The 4,981-nt window shown below is 42.4% G+C and overlaps 1 pseudogene; it reads right to left on the reverse strand.

Moving 5' to 3' along the window:
* Positions 1 to 733: 733 nt before the first annotated feature.
* Positions 734 to 4,981, reverse strand: part of LOC105979067 — a 175,948-nt pseudogene continuing 171,700 nt past the window's right edge.

Genomic DNA, 4,981 nt, shown 5'->3' on the forward strand with positions numbered 1-4,981 from the left:
AACTTGCCTGATCCTTTCTCCCATCTCAGAAAGCCATGGCAGTATGGCTCTCAGTAGCATGGAGCAGCACAACAGGCTGCCGAGGATGACCAGAGGTTCCCGCAGCAGTGTGGAGCACCATGGAGGGTGGTCGGAGTTGCCCTGGGTGGTGGGGAGTACCCAGGATGCTGACTGTGGCAGGAGATTAAAAAAACACAACAAGCCAACTGCAACTGAGATGAGAAAAAGAGGAGAGAGAAAAGTAAAGACATAAAAGAGCCCCACCTGACTGACTATGCGGGTAGAGGGGGTTAAACACAGCACCGAAGGGATAACAGCTGTGGGAGTGTTGGGCTGGCCAAGGTAGTCTGGGGCCAGCCGCAAACGGTTTGGGGCTAAAGCTAAGTTTCAGTTGGCCACTGCAGTAGTAAGCCAAAAGCTTACAGCTCTTTAAAACCAAGTGAAGTGGAATCTACTTCTCGTTATGATGCTCCTCCTGTGAACTGATAGAGTGGAGTATCCCTCTCAATGGCTCACCTGCGTGGACTTCCATGGAGCCCCCCAGTGTGTGTTACTCAGTCACCATCTTCCAGCGTTCATCAAGACGTTTAAACTGGTATTGTTGCAGAGTTCCTTGCTGCATCCCTATTCCAACACAAAGGGACCCAATACGACAGAGTAGAACTGCCCTACAGGAGTAAATCCCCATGTCCTACTGTGGAGAGGCTGTTGGGGTCAACTAAGGACCTGTGAGTTAGCAGGCGACTGTGTCACTGCTCTGCTGCAAAGAATCCGGTGTAGGCTCAAAAACAGCTTCACGAACCATATCTCTGGAGGAACAGATTGGGCCTGTGAAATTCTAGGAATGATATGAGATTATCACAAATTATCAACAACTGCAGAAGAATTCAATTAAAAGGTATTGAGGATGCAAGCATTATAATTCAAGGAAAAATATGTTAAGCCATAGAGATATAAACAAATGGGATATGGAAACTCAGAGTAAATTGTGATGTATTTGGATAGAGGAAAGGTAGAAAGAGCTTTTGGAGTAACTAATATCTGAGCTGGAAGCTGTTTGAGGAGACATCTAAGTCTTAATGTAAATACTATTAATTTTCAGCTGTTTTCTGCTAAGAGGAGATTAAAAAGTTACCACCTGCTTATACTTCTCAGCATAGGATATGTAACACTGTATGTGTAGTGGTTATATGTGTGGGCAATTAAACTGCCTGTGGTTAATGCTAGCTTTACAACTAACTAGTCTAAGTATCCATCATACCAGGCAGTTATTTACACACAACTAACTAGTCTAAGTATCCATCATACTAGGCAGTTATTTACACACAACTAACTAGTCTAAGTATCCATCACACTAGGCAGTTATTTACACACAACTAACTAGTCTAAGTATTCATCATACTAGGCAGTTATTTACACACAACTAACAAGGGTGTTACGTTGTTTTGCATAACCCCCTTATGTGTTAGCATTCTGTTTGCATTAGGCAAGTGTGCTCATGTTGATGTGGGCATGTTACATGTGAAATTTCAGTATCTCCCTCTCTCTGGGTTGCCTCATCTACAAAAGAGGGTGCGGGCCCCTTCCTCATGGAATTATTACAAGAGGTAGTCAAAAGCTCATGAAGAAATGGAATTGAAAGATCATAGAATTTCCCCTGGACTTTTTAAAGGCCTTCTTGTATGTTCAGAGGGAGGAAACCCATTCAATGGCACTTAGCACAATATTGTCATTCTTGGGTGCCATCAAGTCCGTTCTGGTGTACAGCAGAACAGAGCACAGCCAGCACCATTCTCACAGTTGTTCAGTGAGAGCCCAATCCTAGCTCATGATAAATGTTCAACACATATCAGCATTCTGATAACTATCTTACCAACATCAGTGTTGTATTGCTGCCCCTCTATGTGTTAGAGTCTGACTGGGTTTTTATTCTAAAGCTGGTTTGTCATGAGGGCTTATGGGAGTTTCTGTGGGAAACATAGCAGACCCTTAAAGTATATTTATAAGCTATACATTCAAAATACCAATGTACCTCAGATGAAGTTAGATTCATGTCTCCCCAGATGACAATGCCTGCAGTTCCCAAGGCAGCACTTTCTCCAATGGTACTGACCAGGTCTTGCTGGATGCGAGGGAACAAGAGCTCATCATGAGCTAGAATGGAAACGACCCACCAGGGACAGGTGGCTGAGTTCAGGATAACGGGCATAGGACAGACAGAGTTCACATAGTCCACGCAGAAACTGTTCTCTAATTTCTAATAGTAGCCCAAGACTCAAAAATCATAGTCCAGACTCATATGCAAGACAAAAAGGTTAAACAAACTTGAAGAAAAGTAGACATTTTGGCAAGTGGGGTATTTTTGGGAAGCCTGTCAGCTTGGGGATCATCATCAAACAGACCCTGTCTGTTTGAATTTAGCGGTAGGCACACACGTCCATCATGTGTATGAGACAGGGCCCAGAAACAAAGTGCAAAAGTTGACTTTCTCCCAATGCCCTGCATTGCTCTGAGTCTGACTCCCTGCTCATTTGTCACGCTCCCCCGTAGCCCCGGGCCTCTGTGGTGACCGGGTAAGTGTGCCATTGGGATGAAAAGGCCAGGCAGAGGCGCACAGTGAAGGGCCTGCAGCTCAAGCTGAGGTCAGCCCTCAAGGTTGGCATACCAGAATGAGGTCTACTCTCTCTCTCTCCCTTTCCCTCTTAGTTGCCCTCATGAGGGCGGGTCATGAGAAGGTCACATCCACACAGAGGTATCATTGGCTACAACCTGATTGATGGGCTAGACTCCAACCATTCACTCATAATACCTTCAAGTTGACACGAGATTATGTAATTACCACAGCTATCTTCACTCAGCATAATATCTTCCAACTCTTTCCACAAGACGAGATCCTTCATCTTTTCCTCATTGCTATTTAGGGATGTGTAATACTCCAATGTGTTTATATACCAGAATTTTTAACCCATTCGTCTTTTGATGGAAATTTAGGCTACTTCCGATTCTTTGTGATTGTGAACAACGCAGCAATGAAAATTGGAGCACAGATGTCTGGTCGGGGTCTGTTTCTTATTTCTTCTGGTATATGCCCAGTAGGGGGATTGCTGGGTCATCAGGTAGTTCGATTTCCTTCTGTTTTAGGTATTAACAAATCACTTTCCACAGTGGCTGTACCAGCAGTGGATGAGAGTTCCTATCTCAGACCTCCTCCAACGTTTGTTGCTTTATACTTTTTTGAATTGAGCTATTTTTGAAGATTTAGGTGATATCTCATAGTTGTTTTAATTGTGTTTCCTGGATGGCTAATGACTGGGAACATTTTCTTATATGATTTTTTCCACTTGGGCTTCCTCCCCTGTGAATCTTATATTAAGGTACTTTATCCTCAGTGGGCTTCCCCCCACCCCACCCCTTTCTTCTTATTGTAGGGCTGAAGACTTTTGTAGATTTTAGTAATAAGTGATATGTCACTGCTAAATACTTTTTCCCAGTTTGGGGGCTCTCTTATTACTCTCTTGATGAAGTCTTTTGATGCACACACGTGTTTTATCTTTAGTATGTCCCACTCATCTATTTTAGCTTCCTCTGTGTGTATATCCTTCCTTATTTTTGATAGTCCATGTATTCCCTGCACCAAGGTTCTTAGGTTTGTCCCAGTTCCATTGTTGATGATCCTGATAGTTTGGGGGCTTACTTGAAGGCCTGTGAACCACCTTGAATTTCTCCTTGTTTATGGAATGAGGTAAGGGTCTTGCTTCATTTTTCTGCAGGTAGATATGCAGCTTTTCCAGCTCCATTTATTAAAAAGGGCAGCCAGTTCCCAGTTGATTTTGGGGGGGCCCTTATCGAAGATCACTTGTCTGTATGGTGTTGATTTTATTTCTGGATTTTCTGTTCCTATCCAGCAAGTACTGTGCTGTTTTGACAACTGTGGCTGTATACTAAGTTTTAAAGTCAGGTAATGTAAGCCCTCCCATTTTATTCTTCTTGAGGGGTTCTTTGCCAATTCTGGACTTCTTCCCTTTCCATATGAAGTTGGTAGTCAGTTTTTCCATTCCTCTGAAAAAATATGCTAGTACTTGTATCAGGATTGTATTGAACTTGTATAGTGCCCTTGTGGAGGTCACTTTTGGTTTCTTGTAATAGTGTTCTATAATTTTCCTCGTACAAGTCTTTTGGCTTTTTGGTTAGGTATATCCCTAGATATTTCCATTTGTGCTTGGCTATTGTGAATGGCACTACCTTTTTGATCTCCTCTTCCATGATCTTGTCCATTGTATATAGCAACCCAACAGACTTCTGTTTGTTGATCTTGTATCCTGCCACTCTGCCATATTCCTCTATCACTTCCAGCACTCCTGCCGTGGAACTTTTGGGGTTTTCAATATATAAAATCACATCATCTGTGAATAACAATAGTTTCACCTCTTCTTTTCCTATCTGAGTTCTTTAATGTCTTTCTTTTGCCTTATGTTGTTAGCTAGGACTTCCAGTACGATGTTGAATAAAAGAGGGGACAAGGGCTATCCTTGTGTGGTCTCCCTTTTTCAGTGGAAGTGTTTTTGTCTTTTTTCCATTGACTACAATGTTGGCCGTTGGCTTTTCATAGATGGCTTCTATCATATCGAGGAATTTTTCTTCCATTCCCATCATCCGGAGTGTCTTAACAGGAATGGTTGCTGGTGTTGGGTGTTGTCGAATGAATGAATGATTTTTCTGCATCTATCAATATAATTATGTGGTTCTTATCCGGTTTTTTTTTGTCAATGTGATGAATAATCTTGATAGGGCTTGGTGAATTCTTCAGGATTGGTGAATGCAAACCTCTCATTATCAGCAGGATTTAACTGTTTGGTGTAAAAACAGTCTTTTAAATCTATGACGATCAGATCCCAATTTTTTGGAATCATGGTAGGTGAGGGAAGGCCTGGCTGCAGTGTTCTCATAGGTTGCATAATAGAATTAATAGATCTCAGGTCTA

This window comes from Echinops telfairi, unplaced genomic scaffold (genome assembly GCF_000313985.2).
Source record: "Echinops telfairi isolate 266 unplaced genomic scaffold, ASM31398v2 ScPeMD7_23;HRSCAF=83, whole genome shotgun sequence".
NCBI classification, from domain to species: Eukaryota; Metazoa; Chordata; class Mammalia; order Afrosoricida; family Tenrecidae; genus Echinops; species Echinops telfairi.